The sequence below is a fragment of the Protopterus annectens genome, chromosome 4.part1 (genome assembly GCF_019279795.1).
Source record: "Protopterus annectens isolate FY-2018-M chromosome 4.part1, PAN1.0, whole genome shotgun sequence".
In the NCBI taxonomy this organism is placed as follows: domain Eukaryota; kingdom Metazoa; phylum Chordata; order Ceratodontiformes; family Protopteridae; genus Protopterus; species Protopterus annectens.
The window spans coordinates 31,579,275-31,599,761 of record NC_056734.1 but is presented as its reverse complement, the minus strand read 5'-3'; positions in this window follow the sequence as shown (position 1 = coordinate 31,599,761).

Genomic DNA, 20,487 nt, shown 5'->3' with positions numbered 1-20,487 from the left:
TCATGAGCTTAGAAATTTTGTAGATATTAAGTCCTTTTAAAGATTTAGTAATTATTTTGTAGTTGATACTTTGAAAGATTTTACAGATGTAGGTACTTTAGATTCAGTCTTCTGCAGTCCAACCATTTTTGTCAGTAGTTCTCTTCAGGGACAAGGATGCCCATTCCATATAATCTGAGATGGTTATAATGTTATTGTTTTGAATGAATTGTAGGGCTTCTTCCAGAGTGTTGAAGGTTCTCATCTCACTTAGGTGCAGTATTTTGATTTTTGCAGGAAAAGCTATTTGAGCTTTAATATTATTCTGTTTTAGAGTTTTTATTAGTGGCCATACCTTTTTTCTCTATTTCAGCACTTTAGTGGAGTAGTCATTATCAGATCTTATTATATTCTGGTTGTATTTTATAGGACTTTTCCTTCAAGCTGTTTTTAACACCAGTTCTTTTTTCATGAAAGATAAACATTTTATTATAATTGATCTTGGTGGCATAGAGGATGATGATGAGGTTATTGTTGGAGTTTTATTTCCCAGAGCATGATGAGCCCTTTCTATTCCAAAGGAAAAACCGTCTTCACAATTTAGAATCTCTGGAATGCAAGAATTTAAGAAAGATATAATGTCCCCTCCTGTTTTCTTAGGTAAACCAAAAATCCTGATGTTTGTTCTTCTCTCTCTATTTTCAAGATCATCTAGTTTGTTAGAGAGCCAGGTATTTTCCTTCAGGAGGTTTCTCTTCTTTAAGCCTTTGATCAATGTCAGTCACAGAAGTTTCAATGGTGGTTAACTTTGACTGGTGTTGCTGCAGTATTTCTCTGAAGACTTCTGTTTGTTTTTGAGAGTTTACTTCTAGGTTCTGTAGATTAACCTTAACATCATCCATTTTTGTTGATAATTATTGTAATGTGGTGGTTACCAGTTATAGTTCCTTTTTAGTGTTAAGTCAGCATGAGAATTCTTTAAGTTACTGATCCCTCCATTTGCTATGTATAGACTCCTGAGTAATTTGACAGGAAATTTCTTTTCGAGATCCACCAAAATTTGTATTTAGTTACTTTGGTATATTAACTAAATATTTGTAGTAGTTTTGTTAGTAATAGATAATTTAATTTCCTGAATTAAATACTAGTTTATGGAGCTCCAAAAAATGCTGCCTTCAGTTAGTCATCCGGGCTCCTCCCCTCGCGCCTTCTTTTTTAATAGCAAACACGGTAATATTGGATTTCCTTATTTCACATCTTAAAGTTCCACTGAGAAACATAATAAAACAGTGCCTTTATTGTCCTAGCCCACCAACCATTTCACAAAAAAGAAGCACTTAAATGTCCACCAGTGCACAGAAGATTGTATGCATGAGAACTGCTTTGAGAGATAATTTTCTGCCATTTTCCTGTGAAGACAATTTGGTGAAGATCTGGGACAGACAGGAAGAAGGTAAGAGGAAATAAGAGCATCCAGCAAAGGTGGGAATGGATTGTGTAAGAGAAGATCTGTGACAGTCAGGCATGAGTAGTAAAGAAGGCAGGAGTGTGGCATTCAATCAAGAGAGATAGAGACAGTTAACACAATAGTCTGACCCATTGTAGAAAATGGGAAAAGGGGAATGATGATGGTAGAAATCAAAACAAATACCAACAAAAACACTAATTGAAAAACAGATCCAAAAATAGGTACTGCTGGTGAAAGTAGATACCACAAATGTATTTAAGCTTGTGTAATGTACAATATGTTTTTTCATTTGTGTGCAACAGACTTCACCAGAATCTAGAATACACACATCAAATGCTGCTTTTAAATGATTCTACCCCTAACATAAAACACCAGTAATTGGCTCTTAAAGGTATAACACTCAAATAAAATTTTCCAAAGGTATTATATATATTAAAAATCAATAATGCTAAATATAAACATGCAAAAATCAGCTTAGTTTAAATAACTAACCTAGCATATGTTTATTTTAAAATACAACATAAAAAATGTTTTACTCCAAAAAGCAGACAAAAACAAGACAGAATGCTAATATCTATTAGCCCTTGGTTTTAGCACTGGCACTAGGGACAGGTTATCATTAATCCTCGGATAGTCTGGGCATCCAACTTTACTTGCCACCACTATGCCCCCCTCTTGGGTTAGGTTTCACTTTTGCTAATATACAAAATATAGACCCTTTGTGGTTAGAATAATTAATGAAATGTCTATATAAAGCGTTGTTAATGTTTTTTGGTCCTATTTCATAGCCATGTTCATAAATTCACTTTTTAGCACACCTCTCTGTCTTTCTGACATAAAAAAGCTGGGCGTGTATTACAGGTAGCTAAATAGACTACTGCTTTACTAGTGCAGTTTCCATATCTACGTTATATAGTTGTTTTAGCTGCATCTTTCAAGTAAACAATGGGTTGTTTCAAAATATGTTACATTGCACACAGCTGCCACATTTTTTCATAGCCTTGTATCCCTTACAGTTGAGTTGTTTTCCAAAATATTCCTTAAACTGGGTGGCCATTTATAGCTGAACAGAGGTGGGTTGCCCACAACTTCTTTCACTTTTTCATCACAACTTCTTTCACTTTTTAATCAGATGTCAAAAGTGCCCGATATTTTTCAACCGCATTTTGAATAATAGTGGATCCTGCACTATACTCTAGAACAAAGACCCTTGTCAATTCTCTCTTATCAGTGTGTTCACCTACAATATTCTCTCCATCTCTACTGATATTTCCTGAGGGTGTATATGTATTGTTGCGGCTCACATCTGTTAAACCTTTTTCCAATAAAGGTTCATATTTATTCCCCCAGTTGTTCTTAACATAATCACTAATATTCTTTATCAGTGAATAGGGGTAGTCCCTTTCTAAAAACATTTTCTCGAGTTTTTTTTTCCTTTCCGATCAAATATATATATCTGGATACCATCCTAGCCAACTTAATGAGTTTGCTTTTCAACAAACTCTTCTTTTGGAAGAGAGGGTGAGCACTGCCAAAAGGGAGGTAGTTGTTAGAGAAGGTAGGTTTGCAGTATGCAAAAGCATGATTGTTCTTAGTAAGGGTAGCATACAAATAGTTAATGGTATCTTTTCCTATTTGTTGTATAAATCTTAAGACATGGGAAGAGTTGTTTATGTATTCCCTAAAATTTTCAATTTGCAAGGTATCTCCACCACATAAAATAAAAATATAATTCAGGAACCTCAGATATCATTTTATATGTGATTATAGTAATATGCTCATTGAGCCCAGGTGGATAATCAGCAGCTAGTCTTAACTGCCACAATAACTCTTTCTTATATAATGCATTTTGCCAATCCCCACCCCTTATCTCAACAGTTACAAATTCAAGTATGCCAGACTTGAAGCATAGATAACCATCACATATAATGCAATACTTATATAAAACATTAGTATCTTTTTTTATTTTTAATATCATAGAGATGCTCATATATTCTAGTTTTAAACATTCTCTCTGTTTTACCTACATAGAAGGAAGAATAGGAGCTGCAGATGGCTATATATACTAACTTATTGGAACAACAACTACCACTTTTTAAGAAAACATGACTTTTGTTTTTATTGTCAAGGGAGATAGAAGAATCTTGCAATATATATGAACAATAGGAACACCTCCCACATGGTCTACTTCCACATCTTTTATCATGTTTAGTACTGCAACTACTCCCTGTCTCTAATAAAGACTTAAAGTTAAACCCCACCTTCGCAGATAAAATGGGTTTATCACCCAAAGTATGAAAAACATCAGTATTGGTTTTAAAAATGTTCCAATTTCTTATCAAAATTCCTTTGATCTGGGAATATAGGGGATTATACTGCACTGCACATGCTTGCATCAAATCTAGCAATGTTTATAATGCTTGTTGCAGCTAAGTGTTTTTGTGGCAGTATTTTTGCACTAATCTTGTATTATTTTAAGGTTATGTTATGTGGATATGGTAATTTATGATGAAATTATTCATTTTATTGAAATCAATTCTTGTTTGTATACTTTAGTTTGTCCTCTTCCCACAAATGGAATTGGATGGTTTAGAACCAATGGCAGACCAGCAACTTGTATTTAAATGTAAAATTCATAATGGCAGTTTGTTCTGAAAAAGTCATACTTATTGATGAAAGCGCTTAACCTGTTTGTTTTATTATTTTTATATTAAACTAAGATTGTGGACTCGCAACGCTGTGCTCTTTTATTTTTCTTGGTTTGGTGTGAGCACTTGTAGTACCAACTTTTTTACATCATTTTATATGTCCCTGGAATGGGAAGTGTAACACGCACTAATTTTCCAATGTCAGGATAATGAGATTTGCAAAAACGGGGCACAAGCTGCCCCTATAGCCACACATTTTTTTGTGTAAAGATGCTACCTTCAAACCACACATAATTATTAACAAGCACAATTTCCATACACTCCATAATAAGCCTGATTTTTTTGGGGTCCAAAAGTTCCAAATTTAAAAATGCCGCACTAAACATGTCTAATCCCTCTTTTGGGGGTATACTGGAAAAAAAAGGTCTACTGCATCAATATTTAAAAATATGAGGTCCTTATCCCAGTACTCAGGTTAATTCTCCCCCCAAAAATCCCAAGAATCTCTAATAATGTGACTTAAGCTATTTTGAAATGGTTTTAATGCTTTATGTACATATAAGTCAAAAAGATGAGTTTTAGCACCTGCTGCTGACACAATTGGCCTAAAAGGTGATTCAGCTAGATTTTTTTTTTTTTTTGCAGTTTTGAAATTCCAAAATAAGCAGGTATTTTGGGATGCAAATTCCTTAAAACTTACATGTGTAAAGGTCCATCTCATGTTTCAATAATTCATCTTCGAGACAATAGTCTCATGTTTCTATATGAGGTGTTTAGTTCTTTGATGGAGACCCTTTCATAAACTTCATCATTCAACAGTTTTAAAATCTCCTCCTTATATTTGTGTTTAACAGATATCACCCAGCCTTGTCAAGTTTCATAAATCATGCCTGATGATCTCTCTTAGTAAGGTTACATTTCTTGTTCTTCATTTTATACTCACTATAAAACGTGTAAATATCTTGTTTTCATATGTTTGAGAAAACCTGAACAGTAGGGTTGGGGGTAGGCATAGCTGTACTTTTTTCCCTTAAATTTAAATAATGAGAATAACCAGCAAGTTTTATGTTAATTCTCTCCTGTTCAATCTACTGGTATTATAAAGCAAAGTTAATTTTCCTAATAAATAGTTTAAACTCAATCAAACTATTAGCTAGGTTGTATTTCAGAATGGGGACAAAGGTAAAACCTATTTCAAATAAAAAAAGCTCATTGGTCACCTTAAAAGAACTATAGTTGTAAAGAGCAAAGTTGTTCTGAGTAATCACTGGCATAAAAGGGCCATTAGTTTAATTTAAACTTGCCTCCAGCAACTTCTGTTTCCTCCACTCCCCCCTCTCTTGTTCTGTCTTCTTTTGAAATGCCCCCCTCTGTGAAGACTGGGAAACTCCCTGTGTGGATCTAGAAGAGAGTGAGTCCACCTGGTTAACCTCTCTAACCTGTGGAGAGGTGGAAAAATGTTGAAAGAGGATTTACCTTTGTCCCCACCCCGAAATACAACCTAGCTGATAGTTTGATTCAGCTCATACCATTTATTAGGAAAATTAACTTTGCATTACAATGCCAGCAAATTAAACAGGAGAGAAGTCATTTAAAACTTGGCTGTTATTTTAACTATTTAAATTTAAAGAAAAAAAAAGCACTGCTACACCTACTCCACACCCTACTGTTCTGGTTTTCTCAAACATATATGAGCAGGATATTTACAAGTTTTATAGGGAGGATAAAATTAAGAACAAGAAATTCAACCTTACTAAAGATAAACATAATATTTCCTGAGGGTGTATATGTATTGTTGCGGCTCACATCTGTTAAACCTTTTTCCAATAAAGGTTCATATTTATTCCCCCAGTTGTTCTTAACATAATCACTAATATTCTTTATCAGTCCCTTTCTAAAAACATTTTCTCGAGTTTTTTTTTCCTTTCCGATCAAATATATATTTTACTGGATACCATCCTAGCCAACTTAATGAGTTTGCTTTTCAACAAACTCTTCTTTTGGAAGAGAGGGTGAGCACTGCCAAAAGAGAGGTAGTTGTTAGAGAAGGTAGGTTTGCAGTATGCAAAAGCATGATTGTTCTTAGTAAGGGTAGCATACAAATAGTTAATGGTATCTTTTCCTATTTGTTGTATAAATCTTAAGACATGGGAAGAGTTGTTTATGTATTCCCTAAAATTTTCAATTTGCAAGGTATCTCCACCACATAAAATAAAAATATAATTCAGGAACCTCAGATATCATTTTATATGTGATTATAGTAATATGCTCATTGAGCCCAGGTGGATAATCAGCAGCTAGTCTTAACTGCCACAATAACTCTTTCTTGTATAATGCATTTTGCCAATCCCCACCCCTTATCTCAACAGTTACAAATTCAAGTATGCCAGACTTGAAGCATAGATAACCATCACATATAATGCAATACTTATATAAAGCATTAGTATCTTTTTTTATTTTTAATATCATAGAGATGCTCATATATTCTAGTTTTAAACATTCTCTCAGTTTTACCTACATAGAAGAAAGAATAGGAGCTGCAGATGGCTATATATACTAACTTATTGGAACAACAACTACCACTTTTTAAGAAAACATGACTTTTGTTTTTATTGTCAAGGGAGATAGAAGAATCTTGCAATATATATGAACAATAGGAACACCTCCCACATGGTCTACTTCCACATCTTTTATCATGTTTAGTACTGCAACTACTCCCTGTCTCTAATAAAGACTTAAAGTTAAACCCCACCTTCACAGAGAAAATGGGTTTATCACCCAAAGTATGAAAAACATCAGTATTGGTTTTAAAAATGTTCCAATTTCTTATCAAAATTCCTTTGATCTGGGAATATAGGGGATTATACTGCACTGCACATGCTTGCATCAAATCTAGCAATGTTTATAATGCTTGTTGCAGCTAAGTGTTTTTGTGGCAGTATTTTTGCACTAATCTTGTATTATTTTAAGGTTATGTTATGTGGATATGGTAATGTATGATGAAATTATTCATTTTATTGAAATCAATTCTTGTTTGTATACTTTAGTTTGTCCTCTTCCCACAAATGGAATTGGACGGTTTAGAACCAATGGCAGACCAGCAACTTGTATTTAAATGTAAAATTCATAATGGCAGTTTGTTCTGAAGAAGTCATACTTATTGATGAAAGCGCTTAACCTCTTTGTTTTATTATTTTTATATTAAACTAAGATTGTGGACTCGCAACGCTGTGCTCTTTTATTTTTCTTGGTTTGGTGTGAGCACTTGTAGTACCAACTTTTTTACATCATTTTATATGTCCCTGGAATGGGAAGTGTAACACGCACTAATTTTCCAATGTCAGGATAATGAGATTTGCAAAAACGGGGCACAAGCTGCCCCTATAGCCACACATTTTTTTGTGTAAAGATGCTACCTTCAAACCACACATAATTATTAACAAGCACAATTTCCATACACTCCATAATAAGCCTGATTTTTTTGGGGTCCAAAAGTTCCAAATTTAAAAATGCCGCACTAAACATGTCTAATCCCTCTTTTGGGGGTATACTGGAAAAAAAGGTCTACTGCATCAATATTTAAAAATATGAGGTCCTTATCCCAGTACTCAGGTTAATTCTCCCCCCAAAAATCCCAAGAATCTCTAATAATGTGACTTAAGCTATTTTGAAATGGTTTTAATGCTTTATGTACATATAAGTCAAAAAGATGAGTTTTAGCACCTGCTGCTGACACAATTGGCCTAAAAGGTGATTCAGCTAGATTTTTTTTTTTTGCAGTTTTGAAATTCCAAAATAAGCAGGTATTTTGGGATGCAAATTACTTAAAACTTACATGTGTAAAGGTCCATCTCATGTTTCAATAATTCATCTTCGAGAAAATAGTCTCATGTTTCTATATGAGGTGTTTAGTTCTTTGATGGAGACCCTTTCATAAACTTCATCATTCAGCAGTTTTAAAATCTCCTCCTTATATTTGTGTTTAACAAATATCACCCAGCCTTGTCAAGTTTCATAAATCATGCCTGATGATCTCTCTTAGTAAGGTTACATTTCTTGTTCTTCATTTTATACTCACTATAAAACGTGTAAATGTCTTGTTTTCATATGTTTGAGAAAACCTGAACAGTAGGGTTGGGGGTAGGCATAGCTGTACTTTTTTCCCTTAAATTTAAATAATGAGAATAACCAGCAAGTTTTATGTTAATTCTCTCCTGTTCAATCTACTGGTATTATAAAGCAAAGTTAATTTTCCTAATAAATAGTTTAAACTCAATCAAACTATTAGCTAGGTTGTATTTCCGAATGGGGACAAAGGTAAAACCTATTTCAAATAAAAAAAGCTCATTGGTCACCTTAAAAGAACTATAGTTGTAAAGAGCAAAGTTGTTCTGAGTAATCACTGGCATAAAAGGGCCATTAGTTTGATTTAAACTTGCCTCCAGCAACTTCTGTTTCCTCCACTCCCCCCTCTCTTGTTCTGTCTTCTTTTGAAATGCCCCCCTCTGTGAAGACTGGGAAACTCCCTGTGTGGATCTAGAAGAGAGTGAGTCCAGCTGGTTAACCTCTCTAACCTGTGGAGAGGTGGAAAAATGTTGAAAGAGGATTTACCTTTGTCCCCACCCCGAAATACAACCTAGCTGATAGTTTGATTCAGCTCATACCATTTATTAGGAAAATTAACTTTGCATTACAATGCCAGCAAATTAAACAGGAGAGAAGTAATTTAAAACTTGGCTGTTATTTTAACTATTTAAATTTAAAGAAAAAAAAAGCACTGCTACACCTACTCCACACCCTACTGTTCTGGTTTTCTCAAACATATATGAGCAGGATATTTACAAGTTTTATAGGGAGGATAAAATTAAGAACAAGAAATTCAACCTTACTAAAGATAAACATAATCTGTTAGAAAATCTTAAGAGATAATATACAAAATCTTTTTAATACCTGGAATAATATGTTTTTTACTATGGAGGAGAGACTTACAATTATTAAAATGATAATATTCCCCAAGATTTTATACTTAATACAATCAATAATACTTTCACCTACAAAAATAACTATCAAGAAACTGAATACACTAATGTTAAATTTCTTATGGGCACCTAATAGACCTAGGATTGCATTAAAGAAACATACTAATAGCTGGGCTCAAGGGGGTATTTCTTTTCCAGACTTTAATTTATATATTATCTCTTCTATTATAAAAGTTATTACTTTATTAATAGATCGGTCATATGTCGCAAAATGGAAAGATTATTGGGAGCTAATTAGTATGCACTTCATGAAAATCTCCTTAACACATAAAAATATGATTATAAATAACTCCATGTTGTGGTTGCTAAAGGAATTTTGTACTTCACCTGTTACACCTAAACATATGGTCTGTTACCCATTAAATATTATTATTAGTTATCGTAACTTTATATTCATGCACCCTAAGTATAGGGAATGGAATTTTATTGTATTCCCTATAATTTATACTTAGGGTATGCTTATGTCATCTACTTCTGAAGGAGCTCATTTAGCTATAGATAATAATCTAAAGTACTGGTATCAGCTGATATCTGATAATAAAGTTAAAAATCTAGATTTCTTAAAACAAGAATTTGATCTAAGAGAAACTTGCTGGTTAGAGGTTCAGATCTTTAGACAACATATCATTGATAGAATAGATCTAATGTCTATAACAGTTAAAGAATCTATTCCAAAACTGATTGATTACTTGATAATAAATTTACAGCATAAAGTTTCTGATAAAGGTAAACTTTCATATATACATAAAATTATCAGACAAGAAACTTTTACAATGTAGATTCATACTGGAATTATTTCACCTCTATTAATGGGGACCCACCAACTCAACAAGATAAACAATATATATTGGAATCTGCTTATAGAACTACATCTTCCATTGTCTGGAGACTTTATACATGGAAATTTTTACATAGATCTTTTATACACCTTTGATGATGAATAAAATTAATAATAAAGATAATCTATGTAAGAGATGTAATGTAGAAATTAATGCTGACTGGGCTCATATGTTTTATGACTGTATGAAGTTGAAAGAATACTGGAAGTCAATTAATGAATTTTTGCAGGCTCTTTTTACAGATAATTTCATTATTTCTAAGTCTCTTATATTATTCAACACACCTGTACCTCAATGTGTTAAAATGATTAAGCTTCCCTTGTTATGGTCTATCCTAGCAGTGGCTAGGAAAATAATAACTAGAAATTGGATTTCAGATACACCTCCTTCGTTCAATGAATTTAAAAATGTTATGAATATAATGTGTCATATGGAAATAAGCACAATTAGAATGAGAACAACTAGAAAAACATCACATTTTATTGTATGGGATAATTTACAAAATTTGTTAAAAAAATTCTAATTGCAATAGCACAGTATTTTAGTTTAATTAATTGATCTGATTTTAATTATTTGTATAAAATTGTTATGATATTTCTCTTATATGTTAAAACAATAAACTTGTTTTGAAAAAAAAGAAAATCTTAAGAGAAATAATAAGGTTAGATTTATGAAACCTGACACGGGGGGGGGGGGTTAGTCATATTTGATAACCACAAATGTAAGGATGACATGTTAAAACTGTTGAATGATCAAGTTTATGAAATAGTCTCCATCAATGAAGTAAACACCTCATACAGAAACATAACAACAGATTTAATAAAATCCATGTAGGCATAGTATACGGCCTACACAGAAGGTACTGTGGCCATGTACTCGGTTCCCCCTCGGTAGCGTGCCATGCATATTAATGTAGGCACATTACTGAGGGACAGCCATGTAACACAGTTATTAAATCCGTGTGGGGAGTATGCTACTGTGTCTGGAGATGCATAACACACCCCCTGCACTGTGAAAGTGTAGTAAAGCAATGTAAGGGTATGTATTTAAATATATTTTTTAATGTAATGCAGCAAACAACATGTTCCAGACATCTAAAAATAGACACTGAATACATTTAATTATAAATCCAAAGGTCAAGTTTAAGAATAGCTGAGCAAGTTTATGTTGTGCGGCGCTTAGCTATGCTTTAACTTGGCTGAGAAGTATATGTAAAATTATAGCAGCATTCTCCATATCCACACGGCCAAGTGGTTAGAGTCATGGCCTTATGTGCAGTAGGTGTGGGGTGTGAATACAGGAAAGGGAAATTAAGCAGTTATTTTCTAAATATAAATGATGTCAATTATTTTTAAATCATGATGTGCTGTGCTCAGCTACGCTCTGCTAAGCCCTACTAAGCCAAGACAAACACATCTAAAGCAATCTCTTTTTTCAGCACCACTTGGCTGCACTTTACTGGTTAGTACATGACTAAGTATTACTAACCAGTGGCAGTTTAAGCAATGTTCAGCTCAGCTAAGCTGGTTTATGCAATGCTAAGTGACGCACCACAGTTTTAAAATTGCCCATTGATGCAAAAGGGCAGGAAAACAGTCTGTAATAAGCACACTTGGTGGGAATATTCTGTTGGAGTTTGAACTGTGCAGGATATATGACAGGTGTAGGAGAGAGTGCATGCTTCCTGGTGCAGCAGTGGGACATTCTGGATTCCAGGGTCATGGGTGGACTCCTCATGAAAGACCATGAACACTGACTGCTGCAGGGCTGGTTCTGGGAATCAGAGTACAAGTCGGAGGCCCGGGACCAGCTGGCTTGTGATCTCACCAGTGCAACAGGTATCCACCACACAGGTGAGCAGGTCTGTCATCATTATGATGATCTGAAGTGGCGGAAGAGGGGTCTTCTGGACACCTGGATCCAGAATGCTCAGGATGGGAATGCCCCACATGTTTGTAAGTACTGTTAATATTGTTCTACCAATACCTGATCTGAATGTGTGATAAACAGATAAGCATAATGGAGTGCCTCTCTCCCTACATCTGCAGATTAGGGAACTCGCAACCTAGAGGCCCATGCAGGGGACCTTGACAGGTTGTGCTGCAGGTGTGGTGAGTACAGATTAATTTGTAGTCTATATTCAAATACACAAAATAGAGTCATTCATTCACTGCCAGTAGGTACATACAGTACAGATTTGTGTATTGCAATGAATGTGGACATAGGCCTGTACTGCAATAACTGACTACTGCCAAGTATAGTGCAATAAAGCATGAAACCTGATAATGTTAATGAAATAAACTTTCTACTGCAATAATTGTGGAATTACAGCTGTATTGCAACAGCTGCATTATACAAACTATGCCAATAACTGCATGAAAGCACCCCTAATAAACCTGTGTTGTGCATTATGTTTCTGCAGTAACTAGGACTGTTATTCATGAAATCTAGTATGACATTTGTTCTCAAATATAAACACAAACAATGCCACTAAGTGACTCAAGGTTAGGTAAGGAAGAGTGTTATGCTTAACTGTAGATTTAGAGCTGTACTACAACATATATGCATAATGGCATTTGTTCTGCATTAACATCGGAAGCAATACCAGGAACACCCAAGGTAGATCATTTGTATATCAGGATTGTCATGTGTTAACCATTGCATTTTAGGTATATGCATTCCTGCTCCAAGGTACGGTGCTCCAGGCAAAGTATGAAACTGCAATAGCTGTAGTTTGCAAATATACTATCTGCAACTGTACATGGGTCAGGTAGCCAACCCAATACTCTCATATGGTGTGTACATGTCACACCTATTTTCACCCGCTAACAGATTACTGTGTATACCTGCATTCTATGTATTAATGTACAGTTTATGGCTAGTATCTCTGTCATGCATGACTCTCATGCATGTGTGTTCAAGTGTCACTGCAGACTTGTATAAAACTGTACAACTAATACCAGGTCATATGTTGTTTCCGGGTGAGCTCTAGGCAAATATTAGTCAGTCAATAATCTGCAGTAGCTCAGTTTGTTAACTGCTGTGTGTGATGCACATTTTGTCACACACAGACCAGGGTTCGAATCCAGTGACAGGTACTAGTAAATATTATTGAAATCAGTTATGTATTGTTAACAGATGTTCTCCCCATATGGTAAATGGGTGCAGAAGGTCTTATTATGGGTTAGTAGTTTTTGTGTTCAGATGTAACAGAGTGTTAATAGCATTAAACAGGACTGTGATAAGACGTAATAAAATAAAGGCAACAAGTACAATACTAATAAAAGTAAATACATTAAACAAAATGTGTAATATTGATATGGCTGTATGCCTGGTGTGTCTGTGAATGTTTGCTGATGGTCTAACCCCATGCCTGCCAAAGACAGCATGATAGTTGTATGGTTCCTTTACTGTACACGATAAATGCCACTCAAGTGTCAGACTGTCATGGACTGTAATCACTGCTGCCTAATCCCTCTGTCACAGACCTACCATCAATATGATAATGTCAATAGCAGAGTCACACTACATCAGTCCACAGTACACTGTGGTAGTTATATAGGTCCACCTGACATGTAATAGTCCTCTGTAGTTGTGTGCCTGCAGGTGTTACTACTTGGCCCATACTCTCCCATGCAGATATCTTGAAAGGTATGTACATGCTACAGCAGCTATAGGGCACTGTTATACACAAAGAAAGGCCAGACCTGTAGAGTATATTACAGTACTATTGCAAACTATATAGCCTATATTGGTATTAATGGACTGTATTTCTTTCTCCACCACCTCTTACTTTCATCATAATTTATTATTGTTATACATTGGTTATGGTTTACTATTAACATATGTTCCCTAAATATTATGTTGGCATACCATTTAACCTGGAAACATCAAAAATATAGACAAAGGCCAATGAAAAATAGGAACAAATCTGTACGCTGATTAACATACAAATTACATTCATAATTATGCAGCCCTGCCCACTCCAGTGGAATTGTGGGATACCAACATTCAAACACAAACTGAAGAACAGACAACCAAAATATGGCCCCAGACCCTGCAGTAAATGGTAACCATTTTTTTTCTTTTGAAAAATGTAGCAATGATGTTCACTGGGAAGGGAGAAGATGATGAACCTTAGGATTTTGTTTTGGTGACTTTCAATATGTTGTTTTGTGGTAAAAGTAGGGCATTTAATGGTAGGCAACATTCAAATCTTAGCAAAAGAATATTATAGTTTGTTAGGAACTCCAAAAGTCATTCACTATGACCTACTGATCAGTGGCATAGCTAGAGTTTGTGCCGCCTTGGGCTGCCCATGAGTTTGCTGCCTTTCCACTTCACAAAATCATGGTTGAATGGGCCCCACATACACAGTCCTCCCCTGCAGTAAATCCAATGTCCCATTACTTGGCTATTTCACCCTATTTACCATAAACACTGATGTGAATACAGCTTTACTTCTACAATGATTATTTGGATTTCATTTAAAACTTTTATTTTACATTTTGTAGCACAAACACTAATAGACATCTGCTAAACAAAGCAATATAGTCATACGATGAAAACAGACTTAGCATTAAAACTTCTCTGCCCTTGAAACTCACATTCATTAAAGCAGCATTGAAACCAACATTCAAAGAAAATGCATCTGTCCAGTGGCACACAAAGATTACTTTTGGGCTGTTTTCAAATCATAGGCCCCTTGCACATGAAACATACATGTGTTCTTTGATACACCTTCCTGATTGTATTAAATTATATTCCTTGTATAATACAGTATGTTTTAAATGTATTGTTTTGAACATTTTTCCAGTAAGCAATGAAACAAAATGCATGAACCATTAATAACAAAACTGCCTAATTCAGAACATTTCCATCATAAAAGTCTACTCAAACTTTTATAATCCACCAGTATCTGTAAATATGCACAATCTCACCAGAAGTAAAAGTCATCTAAATAATTCCACATTAAAGAAATCTGCAGCTAATGAAGAGGTTGCTGCTAGTAAACAACTATATATTTCATTGTTTCATCTATGAATAAAGTGCCTATTGCAATTGAGGAATACATTGACTATGTTACATTAAAAAATGATAAGCTAGTAATATTGCAAAAGGGAATGGATGGCAAACCAATAATAGATTCATAGTTACTAGGTATTTCCACCAAAGAGGACATTTTCAGGACTGCAGCATCCACCCCCTTTAAAAGTACAGCATCAGTAATCCATCTACTTCCTGTGGGAGTAGAACCCACAGGCTTCTGCATTAAAAGCAAGTATACAACCTAGTGTGCTACTAACTATGCAGACTTGACATAATCAGCACTAAACTTCTCTTCCCCTGAAGATCTTTGCAGCACAAGAAATCTGGAAAAAGCCAAAATTTATTGGGGTGGACAAAGGTAAAAAATCAGGGAGTAAGACCCATTTTAAACATTGCTTGTATAATCTTAGAAAGTTGCTAAAATAAAATATTTTTGTGTTACCATGCCTTTCCTGAAAGATAAGAAGACTAAAACATAAACGGCTATAATTTAGTGAATTCTGTTCTCACTGATTTGCTAGAAAACCACAACTTTTAAGAGAAACATAGACCAAAAGTATGTGCCAAACACTCCAGATACCTTTGAAACTTTGGACAGGTAAGAGGTATGAACTTAACTCTACTTGAATCACAAGTGGTGGTATGGGTAGAGAATGCAGGCTCTTGCCCCTTGTGCTCAAGGTACAGGGTTTTAGTCTGGATAACCCTAACCACTGTAACTCTGGCAGTTTACACACACTCACACACACACACACACACACACACACACACACACACACACACACACACACACACACACACGCCTACACATACACACACACACACACACACACACACACACACACACACACACACACACACACACACGTTTCAGCTTAAATGCAAAAGACATTAGTTTGTTTCCAGCTATGTAATATACGGCGAGCTTAAATGTAATATCACAAACTAAATAAATGCAAAAAATGTAAAAGCGCACACTACAGTTTCAACTTAAATTCAAAAGACATTAATTTCCAGCACAGTTCTAGCTTAAATGTAATCACACTTACTTCACATACAAGTTCAAGTACCTATGAACCTATGAACTTATTTGAATTCAACTGAAGATGACCATGGACTGGAAGAAAAGCTTAAATGTAAAAGCACACACTCTCGCACTTACTTCATGGAGTGGAAAAAATGAGCTAAAGTTACTCTGTTCTTAATAGTCCCTTTTGTTTTTTGTTTTTTTCCTTACCTGGAGGAGCCATGGAAACTTTGTTACTGCCTTTGAAAGGGATGGGGTAGCTGATGTCATTGCTCATGCCTTAAAATTGAAAAAAAAAAGCCAGGTAATTCAGACATAAAGGAGGCCACTTGGGAATTCATGGCACCCCATTATTTGGACCTCAAAACCAGTAAATGCTGAGGAATTCATGAAAGGTTGAAAGGTATATATGTTGGGCCTTGTGTTTTATTATTATGTATTACAATGGTTGCATAGTACATCTTGTTGAATTACCTATGTTGTTGGCCTTATGTCATAACTATTACTGGCATGCTGTTAATATACTGACTGTTATCTTACTTATTGTTGTGTTCCATATACTATGCAATGTTATGTTACTGGGTTATTTGGAATGTTACAGCATGCTGTTATAACTAACTAAATGGTTTGTTCATTACTAACCTATACAGATTGAAAAACCTCAACACCACAGCTCAAATGGGTAGGCCTGTTCCTGGCGATCCACTTATCTTGCCTCAGCCAGCCATGGCACCGGGTTCCAGCATGTCTGGGACCCAAGCCAGTGGTGCCCCCACCACTGGCCCTGCACTAACTATGGGTGGAACTGCCTCAGGGGACAGGGCACATCCCACTCAGGAGCGGGGGTGGAGGGGTTTGTCACCCAGGATCAGCTACCAATGATGGTGCACAGGATAGTTCATTGTGGGTATGAGCAATGCCTGCACAGGATTGAAGGCAGACTTGCCATACTGGAGGGGCCTGGCAGCCCTGGCAGCCCTGGCACCCAGCCTCCAGCACAGACACCTTCTGGGCAGTGAAGGAGCAGTGTTGACTGCCCATGGGTGGGTAGCTCAGTCACACTGCCACCATCTGGGGGCACGTGAACCTCTGATTTCACAACACCCTCCCTGTCAAAGGTTTTTACATCCTTCATGTGTCATACACCATCCCTGTATGCTGTCTTGTCTGCAGGTGCAACCTTTTCTACCCAACTTACCTGCCTACACATACCTATATCCCCTCCCCGACATTCCACTCTCTCTTTAAAAAAAAGGGCACCTGTCCTACAAACAAAAATATCACTCCATACATAGCTTTCCATTTTGCACACATGTCCACTGGACATAACTAATTATTACATTAATTAATCAACACATTTATGTTGCCCTCAGCTCTCTCGCTGGGGTGTGCGGCACCAAATTCCAAATTCTTATAAAACCTGCACGGCTATTCCTGGAGAAGAAATGGAGAGCTATGGTCCTTTCCTACATCCATCCTGCACATCCCTACCTGCCTTTTAGTATGTTTTTCCCCCTGCTTGCCCCCATTTCACCACTTTACTATCAACCTTTTTTTTTTTTTTTCTTTTTAGTGCGGGTTTAAGTGGAGCTAAGTGACATCGCTGCACATCGTGCAAACCCACTTAAAACTGCTTAAATGTGCCTTAATCATCTTATGTGTGTCTGACAGTGTTAGGCACATCTGCAAAATAATCACCCATGCCATGTCTCGAACTGGAGCCCCTGTCAAATACAGCAGCATGCTTTAAACCACTAGGCCACTCAGCTCTGAATTGTTAAAGGTGTTTCCACCAACATATCCTGATTTCCATTGACACACTCCAAGTACATATAATAGGGAAATTGGCAGTGTACTTGGGACTGTGATGCAGACACTACACCAGTTCACTATCAGATAAATATTAATAGATGTACGTGGGATAGCAGGTATAGCTGTCAACTGTACAGACTGTTGCAGAATGTCTACAGTTGTGCACCATAGTTTTGGCATGGCTTCACAAAAACATATCTGTCTACTAAAGTATTGGCAAGTCATTAAAGATTGAAGTTAGAAAATCATGACAGATATTTGAGTGTCACACCTTATACCCATCAGAAAACACACGATAATGCAATTCCTGTACCACAGACTGTATGCATGGACATATATCTCACAAATACACCTGTAGCCACGACTCAGCAACTGAATCTGTTAAATGCCATATATATAGTACATTTTGCCACTCACAGTCCAAGTTTCAAATCCAGTGTGTTGCACTTCAATTACATTCTTGTGAATACAGCAAATAATGACTGAGTCATGCAATTTTAACCAAAACAGGTTGCTGCTATTGCATTAACTGCTACACATGTTAGCACGTCAAAGGCCTGTAGGTAGGGACACTGCACATAATTGTATAGCCTACCTATATGTTGCCTACTACTCCGTATTTGGTATAGTTACATAACAGATGCACCATAATCACATGCCTTGACTGGACTGTTATGGGTACCCTCACTCCGGCTCTGATGTGATGACAGAGTTGCCAGTGCTCCCTCAGTGACATATATAGCTTGCTGTCCTCCAATGTGTTCACAGTCACCACTATGAGTCCTAGGCATAAAGCAGCAGCTGCAGGCTTTAACATATGCAGCTGTATGTTACGCTACCTGCTACAGACCTACCATATCACACAATCTCCTAGAACAAGGGATCCACACAACACTCATACATAAAGGGGTGGGGGCAAAAGTCAAGTGACAGGGGCATGTGTCACAGTCTGCCCCTACAAACATACAGAGCCGATAGATCAGCAGCTACTGCAGCAGCATGCATATTCTGATGGATATGATGTCTGACAACCACATGTCTCTGCCCCATTACTGACCTCAACCCACAATGTTTAACACTGAACTGTCAGATAATTATGATGTCATTTGACAATTGCCAAACATAGCATGGTAAACTGTGGAAATACCTCATGAATCTCAATAGTGGACAGTATTAGTACCTACCCTGTGCGATGCTGTAGACTCCACACCTCACTAGTGTCCATCTCACAGACTAAGAAAGGGGCTAAGGCCTACATGAAGGCCTTAAATATTGCACTGTCTTGCCATGTCATTAGCTAATGAAAGTGAAACCCAGCTATTTTGGATGCAGTTTAGCAAGTCTGAGACACGGATTGCTGCCCAGGCAAGTATCTCTTAATGAGCATTACCTACAAAAGGTAAGCAGCTGCCTATGGGAAACAGGTCTGTAACTTGCTGTACCAAGACAGACTGTGATTTACCAAGCATCGTTCTTCAGGATTTCTTCACAAAAGGATTACTTTACTCTACCATGTATGTAATACAAGTCCCCATATAATGGGACGCAGATGGGAGGATGCAGTTATGGTGAATAGGGATTACAACAGTAGGCCTGTAGCACATCTCTGGGAATGACATGTAGTTGATACTCTGCTGTCCAGGTATATCTCTCAACTGTGCCTGCTGTGAATTACATCACAGTGTGGGCCTCTCACTCCCTCCTACAATGGTTGGCTCCTCTATGAATTCTACTGGATTATGTGTTAGACATATTGACAGTAAGTAAGGGTGGACAAAGCTATCATATCACATGATGTACTGCCATCCAACACCTCTCAGTCTGTGAATGTCACATAGGAATAGTTCAGACTTGTAAAGGTGTCCATGACTGTCCTTGATGTACTCTGGCTAGGTCACAGTTTAGTCGCCATTCTTATGTCATTGCTTGAGAGCTATGGCTAACATACTTAGCAACCCCCTACAGCAGGAAGTCAGGTCATAGCCAGTATTATTGGGGGACACAGGCCAAACCTCAGCAACAGAGTGTACATATTGGTCATACAAAGTAAGATTATGAACAAAGTAACAGATATTACTGTAGCATAACTGTTTTCTGAAGGTTCAGGCATGTGACTCCAAATTCTCCATATTCAAAGAACAACCATCGATTATTGGCCAACTGCTTGCCAGGCATCCACAGGTTTCTTCCAAAAGGACTACATATGTCAGGCACACGTACACATTAGGCAAACATCTGTGTACTGGAGAAGTATGATGCCTAAATGGAGGATAGACTACAGCAAGTTTGCATTGCTGTCTGTCATTGTGGTACAGTGATGTTGCTGGAGTATCCCCATATACATGTAATAGCACACACCTATGTGTCTGACAATGGCCGTATAACATAGTATTGGGACTCTGACCACAGAGGAGACACCACAGTAGATGGCATTGATGGGTATGGAGACATACAGCACACTCTGTCTCGGCAGCAGGGACATAACCGGTATTGCTATTATTTTGGTGATAGCGACATACATTGTGTGTTGATAGACTGCGGGGTATGGCGTTGGAGGTAGCAGTAGATAGTGCAGAGCAATTTAGATGTGCATGGTCTGTACATCCTGGATATCAACATTTCTGGT